Source organism: Neoarius graeffei, chromosome 19 (genome assembly GCF_027579695.1).
Source record: "Neoarius graeffei isolate fNeoGra1 chromosome 19, fNeoGra1.pri, whole genome shotgun sequence".
Taxonomy (NCBI): Eukaryota; Metazoa; Chordata; class Actinopteri; order Siluriformes; family Ariidae; genus Neoarius; species Neoarius graeffei.
The window spans coordinates 21,002,394-21,021,880 of NC_083587.1; the positions used below are offsets into that span (position 1 = coordinate 21,002,394).

At 43.4% G+C, this 19,487-nt stretch overlaps 1 long non-coding RNA gene across 1 annotated transcript; it reads left to right on the forward strand.

The window, feature by feature from the left end:
• The first annotated feature begins 14,074 nt into the window (after positions 1-14,074).
• On the forward strand, positions 14,075-17,670 carry LOC132867114 (uncharacterized). Its single transcript, XR_009650687.1, has 2 exons — positions 14,075-14,148; positions 14,529-17,670. It is a non-coding gene; the product is annotated as an uncharacterized LOC132867114 (long non-coding RNA).
• Positions 17,671-19,487: the final 1,817 nt, after the last annotated feature.

Below are 19,487 nucleotides of genomic sequence, written 5' to 3' on the forward strand. Positions count from 1 at the left end.
GAGGCAGCACTCAGTACAGAACACCCTCCCCTGCCAATTATCTTAACATAGCCCCGCTCCTGTTATGGCCACACCCTTTGCATGAAACATTGCAGAAATCTTCGCAATCTAGGTCTTTTAGCAGGGATGGGTGGACGGAGCCTCCCAAAGCTTTGAGGCTTTTCCCTGATTGTCTTGGGAAATGTACTCTGAATATTGAAAGTTTGAAAAAAATAACTATATCGTAACAATAAACTCAGGAACGTCCCAGGTAAAGCACCCACACACTTATTTATAAAGTCCATAATTACAACCCCGATTCCAAAAAAGCGACAAGCAACAAAATTTCAATCCTTCCAAAAATGGAGTCTCCTAGTCCAAGATTTTTTTAATCCACCTGCAACCAGGGCTGTAGCTAGGAATGTGTGTGTATAACAACATTCCTCTTTTAGGCATGGTGTTAGTGACGCAGAAGTAGGTCACGTGTTTCATCTCTGAAATTTCAGATATTAAATAGTGGCTCTGGGGATATATATATACACTTCTTGCTGATACAGCCAGCCCTCAGCCGTTCTCCTGAATCAACGATTGGTGAACTCCAGCACAACTTGTACAAGCCCTTCTGGGTGTGGCGATCCTCTTCCCTGAACTTTGAAACTATTAACACAGACAGGTTCTGTACTGTATATGTAGGAGGCAGTGACTCAGCCAGCCCTCAGGCCATCTTCTGTACGGAGAGTCTTTGAAAATCTTTAACGAAACGCTCCATCGCGTGATCCTCCTGCCCGAAATTTCAACCATTAACACAGACGGGTTCTGTCTGCAGTGGTAGTTCCTCAGCCAGCCCTCAGACGATCGTCTGTACGGAGAATCTTTGAGTTAAAACACTCTTCTCTGGACATGGACACGATGTTGAACATTGCAAATGCTCCTCAAATTGTCATCTACAAGCCACAACATGTATATCAGCATTTTGAATCTCATTATGTGATCAGTATGGAGCAGAACCTGTGCCGCACTGATGAAGACAAAGGTCTAAAATGGCTGATGAATAAGTTACCTACTGCTGTAAGGTTTTTGCTGGGCTGCTCCAAAATTTTCAGGAAAATAAGGAACTTTTTCAGCTAAAAACAAGCAGCAGCAGCCTCCCAAGCCAAGCTCGGGCCCGAGCAGACAGCCTGCCAGGCTTCCTCTTTTCCTTCTACCTGCAAACTCCATCTCCAGCCCAAGATATATCTCTTCTCCCAGTTCACCCCGGATCTCTCCTCGTGTACCTCCTGCGGCTGTGCAGGCGGTTTGGGACCCAACAGCGCTCTGCGTGGCGGAGCTTCTCTGCTCGCTGTGTGGATCCACGGCGTGGTGCTCGAGCGATGTTGATGACGGCGTCATGGCGGCGGTGCTGGAGATGTGGGACTTGTTTTCGTGCGCCTTTTGGTGGGACTGTGGATGCTACACCACGGGAATTACATCCTGACCCCTTCTTGGTGGACTTTTGACTTTTTATTATATTTTTATTTATTTTTTCTTTCCTTGTTTATAATTGTAAAGCGTCCTTGGGTTTTTTGAAAGGCGCTATATAAATGTAACTTATTATTATTATTATTATTATTATTATTATTATTTATATGAATAAATCATTCTTTATATGAAACTATGTGCAGGTTATTATTTTTTTCATGAATCTATATCTTTTCTAAACCATGTTGTCTATGACATCGATATGTCTCTTGTAACCATGGTGGGATTTTCATAGCCAGCTTTGGACTGTTACTCACACACAGCATCAAAACATCTCCTCAAATCATCTACGTTCAGCTCAAACAGTGCTACTGACACAGAGGCAGCACTCAGTACAGAACACCCTCCCCCGCCAATTATCTTAACATAGCCCCGCTCCTGTTATGGCCACACCCTTTGCATGAAACATTGCAGAAATCTTCGCAATCTAGGTCTTTTAGCAGGGATGGGTGGACGGAGCCTCCCAAAGCTTTGAGGCTTTTCCCTGATTGTCTTGGGAAATGTACTCTGAATATTGAAAGTTTGAAAAAAATAACTATATCGTAACAATAAACTCAGGAACGTCCCAGGTAAAGCACCCACACACTTATTTATAAAGTCCATAATTACAACCCCGATTCCAAAAAAGCGACAAGCAACAAAATTTCAATCCTTCCAAAAATGGAGTCTACTAGTCCAAGATTTTTTTAATCCACCTACAACCAGGGCTGTAGCTAGGAATGTGTGTGTATAACAACATTCCTCTTTTCGGCATGGTGTTAGTGACACAGAAGTAGGTCACGTGTTTCATCTCCGAAATTTCAGATATTAAATAGTGGCTCTGGGGATATATATATATATACACTTCTTGCTGATACAGCCAGCCCTCAGCCGTTCTCCTGAATCAACGATTGGTGAACTCCAGCACAACTTGTACAAGCCCTTCTGGGTGTGGCGATCCTCTTCCCTGAACTTTCAACTATTAACACAGACAGGTTCTGTACTGTATATGTAGGAGGCAGTGACTCAGCCAGCCCTCAGGCCATCTTCTGTACGGAGAGTCTTTGAAAATCTTTGACGAAACGCTCCATCGCGTGATCCTCCTGCCCGAAATTTCAACCATTAACACAGACGGGTTCTGTCTGCAGTGGTAGTTCCTCAGCCAGCCCTCAGACAATCATCTGAACGGAGAATCTTTGAGTTAAAACACTCTTCTCTGGACATGGACACGATGTTGAACATTGCAAATGCTCCTCAAATTGTCATCTACAAGCCACAACATGTATATCAGCATTTTGAATCTCATTATGTGATCAGTATGGAGCAGAACCTGCGCCGCACTGATGAAGACAAAGGTTTAAAATGGCTGATGAATAAGTTACCTACTGCTGTAAGGTTTTTGCTGGGCTGCTCCAAAATTTTCAGGAAAATAAGGAACTTTTTCAGCTAAAAACAAGCAGCAGCAGTCTCCCAAGCCAAGCTCGGGCCCGAGCAGACAGCCTGCCAGGCTTCCTCTTTTCCTTCTACCTGCAAACTCCATCTCCAGCCCAAGATATATCTCTTCTCCCAATTTACCCCGGATCTCTCCTCCTGTACCTCCTTTATATGAATAAATCATTCTTTACATGAAACTATGTGCAGGTTATTATTTTTTTCATGAATCTATATCTTTTCTAAACCATGTTGTCTATGACATCGATATGTCTCTTGTAACCACGGTGGGATTTTCATAGCCAGCTTTGGAGTGTTACTCACACACAGCATCAAAACATCTCCTCAAATCATCTACGTTCAGCTCAAACAGTGCTACTGACACAGAGGCAGCACTCAGTACAGAACACCCTCCCCTGCCAATTATCTTAACATAGCCCCGCTCCTGTTATGGCCACACCCTTTGCATGAAACATTGCAGAAATCTTCGCAATCTAGGTCTTTTAGCAGGGATGGGTGGACGGAGCCTCCCAAAGCTTTGAGGCTTTTCCCTGATTGTCTTGGGAAATGTACTCTGAATATTGAAAGTTTGACAAAAATAACTATATCGTAACAATAAACTCAGGAACGTCCCAGGTAAAGCACCCACACACTTATTTATAAAGTCCATAATTACAACCCCGATTCCAAAAAAGCGACAAGCAACAAAATTTCAATCCTTCCAAAAATGGAGTCTCCTAGTCCAAGATTTTTTTAATCCACCTGCAACCAGGGCTGTAGCTAGGAATGTGTGTGTATAACAACATTCCTCTTTTAGGCATGGTGTTAGTGACGCAGAAGTAGGTCACGTGTTTCATCTCTGAAATTTCAGATATTAAATAGTGGCTCTGGGGATATATATATACACTTCTTGCTGATACAGCCAGCCCTCAGCCGTTCTCCTGAATCAACGATTGGTGAACTCCAGCACAACTTGTACAAGCCCTTCTGGGTGTGGCGATCCTCTTCCCTGAACTTTGAAACTATTAACACAGACAGGTTCTGTACTGTATATGTAGGAGGCAGTGACTCAGCCAGCCCTCAGGCCATCTTCTGTACGGAGAGTCTTTGAAAATCTTTGACGAAACGCTCCATCGCGTGATCCTCCTGCCCGAAATTTCAACCATTAACACAGACGGGTTCTGTCTGCAGTGGTAGTTCCTCAGCCAGCCCTCAGACAATCATCTGAACGGAGAATCTTTGAGTTAAAACACTCTTCTCTGGACATGGACACGATGTTGAACATTGCAAATGCTCCTCAAATTGTCATCTACAAGCCACAACATGTATATCAGCATTTTGAATCTCATTATGTGATCAGTATGGAGAAGAACCTGTGCCGCACTGATGAAGACAAAGGTCTAAAATGGCTGATGAATAAGTTACCTACTGCTGTAAGGTTTTTGCTGGGCTGCTCCAAAATTTTCAGGAAAATAAGGAACTTTTTCAGCTAAAAACAAGCAGCAGCAGCCTCCCAAGCCAAGCTCGGGCCCGAGCAGACAGCCTGCCAGGCTTCCTCTTTTCCTTCTACCTGCAAACTCCATCTCCAGCCCAAGATATATCTCTTCTCCCAGTTCACCCCGGATCTCTCCTCGTGTACCTCCTGCGGCTGTGCAGGCGGTTTGGGACCCAACAGCGCTCTGCGTGGCGGAGCTTCTCTGCTCGCTGTGTGGATCCACGGCGTGGTGCTCGAGCGATGTTGATGACGGCGTCATGGCGGCGGTGCTGGAGATGTGGGACTTGTTTTCGTGCGCCTTTTGGTGGGACTGTGGATGCTACACCACGGGAATTACATCCTGACCCCTTCTTGGTGGACTTTTGACTTTTTATTATATTTTTATTTATTTTTTCTTTCCTTGTTTATAATTGTAAAGCGTCCTTGGGTTTTTTGAAAGGCGCTATATAAATGTAACTTATTATTATTATTATTATTATTATTATTATTTATATGAATAAATCATTCTTTATATGAAACTATGTGCAGGTTATTATTTTTTTCATGAATCTATATCTTTTTTAAACCATGTTGTCTATGACATCGATATGTCTCTTGTAACCACGGTGGGATTTTCATAGCCAGCTTTGGACTGTTACTCACACACAGCATCAAAACATCTCCTCAAATCATCTACGTTCAGCTCAAACAGTGCTACTGACACAGAGGCAGCACTCAGTACAGAACACCCTCCCCCGCCAATTATCTTAACATAGCCCCGCTCCTGTTATGGCCACACCCTTTGCATGAAACATTGCAGAAATCTTCGCAATCTAGGTCTTTTAGCAGGGATGGGTGGACGGAGCCTCCCAAAGCTTTGAGGCTTTTCCCTGATTGTCTTGGGAAATGTACTCTGAATATTGAAAGTTTGAAAAAAATAACTATATCGTAACAATAAACTCAGGAACGTCCCAGGTAAAGCACCCACACACTTATTTATAAAGTCCATAATTACAACCCCGATTCCAAAAAAGCGACAAGCAACAAAATTTCAATCCTTCCAAAAATGGAGTCTACTAGTCCAAGATTTTTTTAATCCACCTACAACCAGGGCTGTAGCTAGGAATGTGTGTGTATAACAACATTCCTCTTTTCGGCATGGTGTTAGTGACACAGAAGTAGGTCACGTGTTTCATCTCCGAAATTTCAGATATTAAATAGTGGCTCTGGGGATATATATATATACACTTCTTGCTGATACAGCCAGCCCTCAGCCGTTCTCCTGAATCAACGATTGGTGAACTCCAGCACAACTTGTACAAGCCCTTCTGGGTGTGGCGATCCTCTTCCCTGAACTTTCAACTATTAACACAGACAGGTTCTGTACTGTATATGTAGTTGGCAGTGACTCAGCCAGCCCTCAGGCCATCTTCTGTACGGAGAGTCTTTGAAAATCTTTGACGAAACGCTCCATCGCGTGATCCTCCTGCCCGAAATTTCAACCATTAACACAGACGGGTTCTGTCTGCAGTGGTAGTTCCTCAGCCAGCCCTCAGACGATCGTCTGTACGGAGAATCTTTGAGTTAAAACACTCTTCTCTGGACATGGACACGATGTTGAACATTGCAAATGCTCCTCAAATTGTCATCTACAAGCCACAACATGTATATCAGCATTTTGAATCTCATTATGTGATCAGTATGGAGCAGAACCTGTGCTGCACTGATGAAGACAAAGGTCTAAAATGGCTGATGAATAAGTTACCTACTGCTGTAAGGTTTTTGCTGGGCTGCTCCAAAATTTTCAGGAAAATAAGGAACTTTTTCAGCTAAAAACAAGCAGCAGCAGCCTCCCAAGCCAAGCTCGGGCCCGAGCAGACAGCCTGCAAGGCTTCCTCTTTTCCTTCTACCTGCAAACTCCATCTCCAGCCCAAGATATATCTCTTCTCCCAATTCTCCCCGGATCTCTCCTCGTGTACCGCCTGCGGCTGTGCAGGCCGTTTGGGACACACCAGCGCTCTGCGTGGCGGAGCTTCTCTGCTTGCTGTGTGGATCCACGGCGTGGTGCTCGAATGATGTTGCTGACTGCATCATGGCGGCGGTGCTGGAGATGTGGGACTTGTTTTCGTGCGCCTTTTGGTGGGACTGTGGATGCTACACCACGGGAATTACATCCTGACCCCTTCTTGGTGGACTTTTTACTTTTTATTATATTTTTATTTATTTTTTCTTTCCTTGTTTATAATTGTAAAGCGTCCTTGGGTTTTTTGAAAGGCGCTATATAAATGTAACTTATTATTATTATTATTATTTATATGAATAAATCATTCTTTATATGAAACTATGTGCAGGTTATTATTTTTTTCATAAATCTATATCTTTTCTAAACCATGTTGTCTATGACATCGATATGTCTCTTGTAACCATGGTGGGATTTTCATAGCCAGCTTTGGAGTGTTACTCACACACAGCATCAAAACATCTCCTCAAATCATCTACGTTCAGCTCAAACAGTGCTACTGACACAGAGGCAGCACTCAGTACAGAACACCCTCCCCCTCCAATTATCTTAACATAGCCCCGCTCCTGTTATGGCCACACCCTTTGCATGAAACATTGCAGAAATCTTCGCAATCTAGGTCTTTTAGCAGGGATGGGTGGACGGAGCCGCCCAAAGCTTTGAGGCTTTTCCCTGATTGTCTTGGGAAATGTACTCTGAATATTGAAAGTTTGAAAAAAATAACTATATCGTAACAATAAACTCAGGAATGTCCCAGGTAAAGCACCCACACACTTATTTATAAAGTCCATAATTACAACCCCGATTCCAAAAAAGCGACAAGCAACAAAATTTCAATCCTTCCAAAAATGGAGTCTCCTAGTCCAAGATTTTTTTAATCCACCTGCAACCAGGGCTGTAGCTAGGAATGTGTGTGTATAACAACATTCCTCTTTTAGGCATGGTGTTAGTGACACAGAAGTAGGTCACGTGTTTCATCTCCGAAATTTCAGATATTAAATAGTGGCTCTGGGGATATATATATATATATACACTTCTTGCTGATACAGCCAGCCCTCAGCCGTTCTCCTGAATCAACGATTGGTGAACTCCAGCACAACTTGTACAAGCCCTTCTGGGTGTGGCGATCCTCTTCCCTGAACTTTCAACTATTAACACAGACAGGTTCTGTACTGTATATGTAGTTGGCAGTGACTCAGCCAGCCCTCAGGCCATCTTCTGTACGGAGAGTCTTTGAAAATCTTTGACGAAACGCTCCATCGCGTGATCCTCCTGCCCGAAATTTCAACCATTAACACAGACGGCTTCTGTCTGCAGTGGTAGTTCCTCAGCCAGCCCTCAGACGATCGTCTGAACGGACAATCTTTGAGTTAAAACACTCTTCGCTGGACATGGACACGATGTTGAACATTGCAAATGCTCCTCACGTTGTCATCTACAAGCCACAACATGTATATCAGCATTTTGAATCTCATTATGTGATTAGTATGGAGCAGAACCTGTGCCGCACTGATGAAGACAAAGGTTTAAAATGGCTGATGAATAAGTTACCTACTGCTGTAAGGCTTTTGCTGGGCTGCTCCAAAATTTTCAGGAAAATAAGGAACTTTTTCAGCTAAAAACAAGCAGCAGCAGCCTCCCAAGCCAAGCTCGGGCCCGAGCAGACAGCCTGCCAGGCTTCCTCTTTTCCTTCTACCTGCAAACTCCATCTCCAGCCCAATATATATCTCTTCTCCCAATTCACCCCGGATCTCTCCTCGTGTACCTCCTGCGGCTGTGCAGGCGGTTTGGGACACACCAGCGCTCTGCGTGGCGGAGCTTCTCTGCTCGCTGTGTGGATCCATGGCGTGGTGCTCGAGCGATGTTGCTGACGGCGTCATGGCGGCGGTGCTGGAGATGTGGGACTTGTTTTCGTGCGCCTTTTGGTGGGACTGTGGATGCTACACCACGGGAATTACAGCCTGACCCCTTCTTGGTGGACTTTTTACTATATTTTTATTTATTTTTTCTTTCCTTGTTTATAATTGTAAAGCATCCTTGGGTTTTTTGAAAGGCGCTATATAAATGTAACTTATTATTATTATTATTATTATTATTATTATTATTTATATGAATAAATCATTCTTTATATGAAACTATGTGCAGGTTATTATTTTTTTCATAAATCTATATCTTTTCTAAACCATGTTGTCTATGACATCGATATGTCTCTTGTAACCATGGTGGGATTTTCATAGCCAGCTTTGGAGTGTTACTCACACACAGCATCAAAACATCTCCTCAAATCATCTACGTTCAGCTCAAACAGTGCTACTGACACAGAGGCAGCACTCAGTACAGAACACCCTCCCCCTCCAATTATCTTAAAGGAACAGTCCACCGTATTTCCATAATGAAATATGCTCTTATCTGAATTGAGAGGAGCTGCTCCGTACCTATCCCAGCTTTGCGCGACCTCCCAGTTAGTCAGACGCAGTCAGACGCGCTGTCACTCCTGTTAGCAATGTAGCTAGGCTCAGCATGGCCAACGGTATTTTTTGGGGCTGTAGTTAGATGTGACCAAACTCTTCCGCGTTTTTCCTGTTTACATAGGTTTATATGACCAGCTATGGAAAGTCCGCACTATAATGACAGGCGTACTAACACCTTCTGCGCGCTTCGGCAGTGCATTGATACGGATCTCAGATATCAATGCGCTGCCGAAGCGCACAGAAGGTGTTAGTACGCCTGTCATTATAGTGCGGAGTTTCCATAGCATAGAAAATCGCTACGTTTCAATTTGTGTAACTGAACTTGTTTCATATCACTGGTCATATAAACCTATGTAAACAGGAAATACGCAGAAGATTTTGGTCACATCTAACTACAGCCACAAAAAATACCGTTGGCCATGCTGAGCCTAGCTACATTGCTAACAGGAGTGACAGCGCGTCTGACTGCGTCTGACTGACTGGGAGGTCGCGCAAAGCTCGGATAGGTAAGGAGCAGCTCCTCTCAATTCAGATAAGAGCATATTTCATTATGGAAATACGGTGGACTGTTCCTTTAACATAGACCCGCTCCTGTTATGGCCACACCCTTTTCATGAAACATTGCAGAAATCTTCGCAATCTTGGTCTTTTAGCAGGGATGGGTGGACGAAGCCTCCCAAAGCTTTGAGGCTTTTCCCTGATTGTCTTGGGAAATGTACTCTGAATATTGAATGTTTGAAAAAAATATCTATATCGTAACAATAAACTCAGGAACGTCCCAGGTAAAGCACCCACACACTTATTTATAAAGTCCATAATTACAACCCCGATTCCAAAAAAGCTGGGACAAAGTGCAAATTGTAAATTAAAATGGAATGCAATGATGTGGAAGTTTCCATAAAATTCCATATTTTATTCAGAATAGAACATAGATGACATATCAAATGTTTAAACTGAGAAAATGTATCATTTAAAGAGAAAAATTAGGTGATTTTAAATTTCATGACAACAACACATCTCAAAAAAGTTGGGACAAGGCCATGTTTACCACTGTGAGACATCCCCTTTTCTCTTTACAACAGTCTGTAAACGTCTGGGGACTGAGGAGACAAGTTGCTCAAGGTTAGGGATAGGAATGTTAACCCATTCTTGTCTAATGTAGGATTCTAGTTGCTCAATTGTCTTAGGTCTTTTTTGTCGTATCTTCCATTTTATGATGTGCCAAATGTTTTCTGTGGGTGAAAGATCTGGACTGCAGGCTGGCCAGTTCAGTACCCGGACCCTTCTTCTATGCAGCCATGATGCTGTAATTGATGCAGTATGTGGTTTGGCATTATCATGTTGGAAAATGCAAGGTCTTCCCTGAAAGAGACATCATCTGGATGGGAGCATATGTTGCTCTAGAACCTGGATATACCTTTCAGCATTGATGGTGTCTTTCCAGATGTGTAAGCTGCCCATGCCACACGCACTAATGCAACCCCATACCATCAGAGATGCAGGCTTCTGATTTGAGCGCTGATAACAACTTGGGTCGTCCTTCTCCTCTTTAGTCCGAATGACACGGCGTCCCTGATTTCCATAAAGAACTTCAAATTTTGATTCGTCTGACCACAGAACAGTTTTCCACTTTGCCACAGTCCATTTTAAATGAGCCTTGGCCCAGAGAAGACGTCTGCGCTTCTGGATCATGTTTAGATACGGCTTCTTCTTTGAACTATAGAGTTTTAGCTGGCAACGGCGGATGGCGCGGTGAATTGTGTTCACAGATAATGTTCTCTGGAAATATTCCTGAGCCCATTTTGTGATTTCCAATACAGAAGCATGCCTGTATGTGATGCAGTGCCCTCTAAGGGCCCGAAGATCACGGGCATCCAGTATGGTTTTCTGGCCTTGACCATTATGCACAGAGATTCTTCCAGATTCTCTGAATCTTTTGATGATATTATGCACTGTAGATGATGATATGTTCAAACTCTTTGCAATTTTACACTGTCGAACTCCTTTCTGATATTGCTCCACTATTTGTCGGCGCAGAATTAAGGCCTCTGCATGCTCTTGCGACAAGGCTTTCGCAGATAGCTTTTTGCAGAGAGTTGTAATTTATCGTTGAGCGGGGAGTAGGCGTGCGCGATGTTATTCACCGGCACAACGCAAGGGGGCGCGAAGTCCCTAGGAGTAGTTGGTGGGTGTGGTTAGTGGAGTGTTTATCCTCCGGTTACTTATAATGACTAGAACTTTTTTTTTTATAATGACTAGAACTGGAGTCGTATAGATGTACGTACTTCCTCAATCAACCGCTCTTCGTGCTGCTCCATCTTCGCTCGTGTTTTTAAAAATGCCGGTCGTGAAAACAAACCAAACCGGGAAAGTAGGGAAGCGGAAGTGCGTGTACAGCGGATGTAGAGTGGACCAATCAGAGCCCTCTTGTTTGCGGCGCTGTCTGCGAGGCTTCTGCGGTGGTCACAATTTTTGGGAGGTGCGCGCAGAGCGTCTGCGAAGGTGGGGGGGGCTACACAGACACTGTCTCCAACGCTATCTGCGAGGACTGGGTTGTCAGCATAAATTGGCCTTTAGGGGGATTGGTGATCCTCTTCCCATCTTTACTTCTGAGAGCCGCTGCCACTCCAAGATGCTCTTTTTATACCCAGTCATGTTAATAACCTATTGCCAATTGACCTAATGAGTTGCAATTTGGTCCTCCAGCTGTTCCTTTTTTGTACCTTTAACTTTTCCAGCCTCTTATTGCCCCGTACCAACTTTTTTGAGATGTGTTGCTGTCATGAAATTTCAAATGAGCCAATATTTGGCATGACATTTCAAAATGTCTCACTTTTGACATTTGATATGTTGTCTATGTTCTATTGTGAATACAATATCAGTTTTTGAGATTTGTAAATTGTTGCATTCTGTTTTTATTTACAATTTGTACTTTGTCCCAACTCTTTTGGAATCGGGGTTGTACTAATTTTCGAAGTGATGTAACTTCGTATGGCTTTTTCTGATCCGCTCATTTTTCCGACTATTTTCTTTCATAAGCTAATACAGGGAATGGGAGTAGAATTACATTTTCACATGCAGCATGCATATGCAACTTGGAGTGAACTATGCAGCGGCGTAACCATCGGTAAGCAGGGGCGGCAAGTGCTTACGGGCCCACGACCTCCTAGGGGCCCCATCACTGACACCTAGTGGGCCCTAACGTAATTTAAAGGTTGACTTTGTGAATGAGTCTTGTACATTATCTTTGAAGATTTAGAAAACTCATCAATAAACCATTAAACCGGAGCATACAGTGATCGGACCCTATTTATAACCCAGCAGAATGGCAGACTCCAACACGACAGTGGGACGTTTAAGCACTATACCAATAGCAAAGTGGTGGTACTTTTAATTACTATATATCTATAGGTCATTACAAAAATTATAAAATGGTAAAAAATTATACACACAAAAATGTTTCAAATAGCAATAAAGATCTTAAAAGAATGATGTATTCGTGTATTTTATTTTTTACATTGTGACCTGGAATTGTGGGATATGGTAGTGAACTGAACATGCGTAGATGCAAGACATTAGACTAAACCGTTACCATTCATTGTGTTAGCGATGGAGCCCAAGAAAAAACACCTAAGTGGCTTTCAAAAGCGAAAAAGAAAAGAAGAGCTGCTGGAAGAACGAAACAAACTTCAGAAAATAAGCACTTTCTTTCAAAGGACCGAAGAGGGAGAGGTCGAGGTTGCTGCTACCAGTCCAGCAACCAGTAAAGATTGCGACCAAGAGGGTGAGAACAATGGAGAAAACATAGGTGAGGAGGGGGGCAGTGAACTACTAGCTAGCTTGGTGGCTTGTTGTGCTAACAGGAGGGGGTCCTACTGTGACAGCACGAATACAGAAGTTGAAAACCCCGTCACCATTTTTTCTATGTGTGTTGAGTTTATTGGGTGTTTATTCTGGCCTAACCGTGAATTGCTTCATTGTATCTTCTTGGCCTATTTATGGAACTGTCGGCCTATCCTGGACATTTATCACGTTTTGTACTGAATATGGGGCCCACCTAGATAATCTTGCTTACGGGCCCATTGTTGTTTTGTTACGCCGCTGGAACTATGGTATTTCAAAAAGAGCCAGTATTAAACGTTTTTGGTGGAAGGGCACCTTTAAAGTGCTCTTCTAGTGAAAGTTGCATCAGAAAATCCCTGGCTTGCTGTGTGTGATGTGCTCAAATACACTGTAAAGTTGGCGGATAAATGAAAAATTGGTTTGAAATTTTTTCTTTTTGCATATGAATTGAGGAATGTGTAAAGGACATTAGACACTGCATGCTTATTAATTTCCTTCTGCTTAACTCTGACAAAACTGAAGTACTTGTACTCGGACCACATGCAGCTAGAAGTAAGTTTTCTGATTCCACAGTAACTCTGGATGGCCTTTCTGTTTCTTCACGTGCAGCAGTAAAAGACCTCGGAGTGATTATTGACCCCAGCCTTTCATTTGAAACTCACATTGATAACTAATGTTATCAATGTGAGTTTCGAATGAAACTCACATTGGATAGCTTTCTTTCATCTCAGAAATATTGCTAATATAAGAAATTTAATGTCACTATGTGACATTAAAAAAGTAATTGGATTATTGTAATGCCTTACTGTCTGGATGTTCCAATAAGTGCATAAACAAGCTCCAGTTAGTTCAAAATGCAGCAGCAAGAGTCCTTACTAGAACTAGAAAATATGACCACATCACCTCTGTCTTATCCACACTGCATTGGCTCCCAATCAAATTTCGTATTGATTATAAAGTACTACTATTGACCTTTAAAGCACTGAATGGTCTCGCACCACAGTACCTGAGCGAACTTCTGGTCCTCTGTGACCCGCCATGCCTACTTAGATCAAAAGGTGCAGGCTATCTGCCGGTACCTCGTATAGTGAAGGCTACATCAGGGGGCAGAGCCTTTTCTTACAATGCCCCACAGTTATGGAACAGCCTTCCAAGTAGTGTTCGGGAATCAGACAGTCTCTGTGTTTAAGTCTAGGCTGAAAACATATCTGTTTAGTCAAGCCTTTTGTTAATGGTGTTTATGAGGTAAAGGTGTAGATCTGGAGGGTCCTCAGACATAGAGTGTTTTGGTAAACTGGGATGTATGTGTAAGACAGTTACCTGTTTACGCCACAGGGTGTTACTGTGGCACTGTTCACATGTAGTTTTTTGGGGATTTGCTCCGTGTGGGACGCCATGTTTTTTTTAGTGTTTACCCGCCTTTGCCCTGCAAGGTAAGCATGCTCACGGCGCCTCGCATTATATTCAAGTATTATGTGAAAAACTATGCCTTTTTGTTGCTTTGTTCATGCTTATTGGTCAGGCACATGTCCGACTAAAGTCCGCTGTTGGTGGGAGTGTTATTAACCTTTTTCCTTTTTTTTGCTGTTTGACGTCTTGGTGGGCTGTGTGAGCTGGGCGGGAAGGAGCATTAGGTTTTTTTTGTTATTGATTGTGAGCTTCATGTGGGAATGTATGTTTTGTGTTGGGGGTTTATTTCTTGCAGAGATGTTTGTTTTCATTTTGTGATATGTTATTTCTATGTTGATGCTGGTTATTGTTTGAGTAGGAGATGTATTTATTTATGAGTGTTTACCTGCCTTTGCCCTGAAAGGTGCAATGAAGTTGAGTGTTACGGTGAGAATAAAGAAAGGGCAAGGTCTCCGCCATAATCCGAACTCCTGCGTCTGGTGTCTCCTTCTCTCCGCATGACACTCCACTACAACTACATTCAAAAACAAATCACAACGCAGAGTCCAGGGGAGGTGTGGAGGGTCTGGCAGCAGATGTGCCGAGGCAGTGGGTTACATCTTTGGTACTGTGACCCGGATTGTGACGCTCGGAGACCGAAGACTGAGGACGACTGAGACTGGCAGTGCTCTACAACCCAAACGATGCTGGACGCCCGGTCTGCGTTATCATCAGTGAGTGAACTGTGCGCCTAGCGTCAGCTCTATCAACATCCTGATAAACTGTATTTGAAGAAACCGGCTTTTCATAAGGGACAGTTGCTTTCCTGCTACATTCCTGCTTCTGGAGACTGCAGTGGAATAACGTCCACCTTCAACAGTGTATCCTTCCAAATATCGGGTGGGATATTAAAGTACTTGTCTTAATTTTTGATTTTTTGTGTGAAAAAAATTAGTGATAGATAGTAAGACAAAGCTGATGTGTTATTCTCTGATAGAAATTTCATTTACTAGCGATATTTAAACTGGTGTTACTTTTCTTGAAGTTTAAGAAAGTTGCGTATAGACGAATGGTGGCTAATTCATATTTGTTGTAAGTTATGGTTAAAATTTGATAATTGTGTTGCACATATTTCATGACACTTTATCATATAACATATAATAATTTCACATACACACAGTCTCACGTACCACATTAACATACTGAAGTAACCTCGCAGTATACATATTCAGGCCCAGCTAGTATGTATTGAGAAACAAAAGAAAATGTGGAGTGGTTACGCAGATTCCCCATTAAGGCTGGAGGCACCCTCTGCCGCAGCCTCCAACATTCAATCCTCCCATGGCCCTGCAACAAGCCCCTACCATGGCACAGATGGAACCCAAATCCACCCTTTGAGCGATGGGGCAAAGGCAGACCCTGGCACGGTGAGCCCACAGCACTACGTAAAAGACCCCCACCCCCACAGGCACCCTCCAGGGCCTGAAGTAGGCACACAGCTAACCCCACCGCCCCCAGTGCTGTCACCTTATTGGATTAATCCTGCCAAAGCATCCACCTTTCAAGGTTTATGAGCTATAATGCAGGCCCCCGTGCCCAGGTTTGATGTCACACCAGCTACAGGACTGAGACGTCAGATAAACAGGTCAGATTACAGCTTGCCAAGTGCCATGTCTCCAATGGACGTTCCTGTACCCCAGCCAGCAGTGCAGACTGTTACGGGCTCTGCTATCCCACCTCAAGCTAATCCCTATGGGTCCCAACCCTCCCTACCTCTTCCCAGCCCCTCACTTCCCATCCAACCAGAAGTGCAGGTTGTGCCACAGCCCTCCATGAAGCACCCAGCCACCTTTCACTACCCTACCCAGCCCATTAAGCCTAGCTCTCAAAGTTACACTGGCTATGCACACTCTACCCCTGCTCCCCAGGTGCGTACAGCACCAGCTCCGGTTCACTACCCTCAAGACCCTGCAGCCCCCATACCCGCACCTGCCACCAGTGTATGGGACCCAAACACAATAATGCCCAGCCACTCAGCTTCTCTTCAGGCCCCTACCTCGGTGCAGCTACAGACACCAGCAGTCAACCCTCATGCCATCATGTATCCTGGCACCTTCTCACATACTATGCCCCTGCCTTAACCTTTGAACCCACTCATGCACTTGTACCCGTCTGACCCACCCCCAAAGACTCCTGCCATAACCACAGCTAACCCAGGCATCTCACAGATGACTTACGGCGGGTTCATGCAGACTCACCAGGTCAAGAATGCCCAAGTATTCACAGGTAACGCAGATAGCAAGATACTTGTTGATGATTGGACACGTGATATGCAGTATCTTCTACAGTGTGCGACACTTGAGTGGTGAGGCCAGAAAACTGGTTCTGAATCTTCCCCCCATGAACAGACCCCAGAGAAGACATTTGAGGAATTAAGAGCAGAGAACGGTGACACACAGAGCTCCTTGGATCCGCTGGCCGACTTCTATGAGTGCTGCCAGCGGCCAGGGGAGTCCGCCTGCTCTTCTGCTATTGTGCTGGAGTCTACATTGCGGACTGTGGAAGAAAATCAAAGAGGAGGCAGGCCCTTTCCTGATCGTGACAGTAAACTCACCTGGCAGTTTCTGAGAGGACTTAATGATGAGGAGGTGTATGCAAGGATTGTACCAATGAAACCCAGGCTCTTAAGCTTCAGACAGCTGCAAGTTGAACTACGAAATCTAGCAAGAGAGACTAAAAAATTCCAGTCACAACACAAATCAAAGAACAGACCCTCCAGGATTTCGCGATGTTGCGATTTGCAACTTCAACGCAAATTCAACCAATCCCCGCGAATTCAGGGCAGTGTTGCAATTATATCCAATCACCGCAACTTTCCCGCAAATTTGACCAATCGTTGGCGTCATCTTGAGGTGACGTCGACAAACTACCTTCCGCATTACTTCCAGTGTTGCCAGATTGGGCAGTTTCAAGTGTATTTTGGCGGGTTTTGAACATATTTTGGGCTGGAAAACGTCAGCAGTATCTGGCAACACTGCTTACTTCCGTGTATACGTTCAAGAGAAGCAGCATGTGCGAGTCAGTGTTTATATAGGCTTAAATTCTGTTACTGAAAGTGTGTTATGTTTACAGTGAAGGACTGTGTTCACTTTACATTATTTTTTTACTTAATACAAGAAATTAATGGATGCCAACATTTTTGCCAAAATGGTATTTTATTTTCCTTTGTTTAGGCAGCTTCAGCATCATACTGTGAGATTCTGTTCAAATTGTTTTTTTCTTCTATGAAGCCTGAGCCATTTATTTTATTAGTTTATAATTATTGTTTAATTTAGTCTTCAGGAGAGACTGCCTGCACACAGTATTAGTATTAATAATTGTTTTTTTCTTACATGAAAGCTGAGGCATTTATATTATATTTTAAGGTAACTTCATGTTGTGCTGTGAGGTTCTATGCACTTTAACTTTTGGACCAACAGGTGCATTGGGATAAGTAAAGCCTATTTTTCTGCATGTTTGTAGTCCTGGTAATCTTTTATATTGGTAAAGTTGTTTATAGGACCATTTCTCAGTGTCTTTGTTTTTTTAATCAATAGTTTTTCAGTAATAACTTAATATTTAACATATCACTCAATTTTAATCACAAAAAGAGAAAATCGCAACAATTTCTCGCAACTTTCACTTCCTCCCGCAATGTAATTGCAACAAAAACCTAAAAAACACTGCAACTTTCATCGCAATTTTTTGGAAAACCCCCGCAACATCAGACATTTTAGCCCGCAACAATCACAAAAAAGGCCCGCGAAATCCTGGGGGGACTGATCTAATAGCAACAATCAGCCATCAGAGTACCTGTAAAAAATTATTTTTGTTTCCACACGGACTCTATCCTATTCTCTGCAGTGGCGTGCGTTCTTGATACTGAGTCTTTTTTGAAAAGACACGAAAGCTCTTCAAATTCATCCTCAGTTGTTGGCTTTTTGTATGAGGATGATATCGAAATTTTTGCCACGGAGAAAGAAGCGGACGGATTTTTTTTCCAAAATTTTTTTTTAATAGTTTGGCGGTGGCACGGTGGTGTAGTGGTTAGCGCTGTCGCCTCACAGCAAGAAGGTTCTGGGTTCGAGCCCCGTGGCCGGCGAGGGCCTTTCTGTGCGGAGTTTGCATGTTCTCCCCGTGTCCGCGTGGGTTTCCTCCGGGTGCTCCGGTTTCCCCCACAGTCCAAAGACATGCAGGTTAGGTTAATTGGTGACTCTAAATTGACCATAGGTGTGAATGTGAGTGTGAATGGTTGTCTGTGTCTATGTGTCAGCCCTGTGATGACCTGGCGACTTGTCCAGGGTGTACCCCGCCTTTCGCCCGTAGTCAGCTGGGATAGGCTCCAGCTTGCCTGCGACCCTGTAGAACAGGATAAAGCGGCTACAGATAATGAATGAATAGTTTGACTTGTTGGTCTAGGAGTATGATTCTTGCTTAGGGTGCGAGAGCTCCTGGGTTCAACTCCTGGACGAGCCCAGGTTTTACCTTAAATGGTCGATCTGGACTGGGGTATCAGGGATTTCACTTGGCGGCATCGTTCTTAAAGGTCTCCTTACATCTTTTTTTCATTAATTGTGCGGTGGTCTCTAGTATGAATGAATGCCCTGTGAGCCGGTTTTGGTGAAAAAAATGCTGTGGTTCTCCTGTTTCAGGCTGTTCTAGTTTGGTGGAGGAGTGGGTGGCAGGAGAACAACAGGATTTCAGCTCTTACTCATTAATATTCATGACATGTAAACATGTTACCTCTGATTGGCTAACAGCAATCAGTAAACGTGTTACCTCTGATTGGCTAACAGCACTGTGACGCTACCTCCAGTGGGTCAGAACAAGCGGATGTGGGTGTCTTTGTAAAAACTGTTTTGATTGGCTATTATGGTCTCGACATCGATGTTTTGACCAATAACAATGTAGATAACACAAATTTTACATCACATTCAACGAGATTTAAACGAGACTAAAGATGGCGAATTACAAATAATGTGTAAACATCGTTGGAGTTAATAAAGTTTGAACAGTATGAAGGAACATACCCCAACCCCCTGAAATTAATAAAAAAAAAAATTCTCAACAGATTTGGCATAATATAAAAAGGTCGTTTTTTTACTCAGAAAAAGCGGAAATCCACCGAAAAGCGGAAAACTCTCATCCCTGCCTAGCTTGTGACCATGTCATGCATAGTAACGTGGAGAATATGAACGTGCTATTTTGGAACAAAAGCCTTCGAACAAAAAGTTCATGTTTTACTGACAGCTTGTGAGCTGGTGGTCGATCGTCTTGACGGTACAGATCCAGGTATTAAAAACAACCTCAAAGCAAAACCACTGCTGAAGGTACTGAAGTTTGA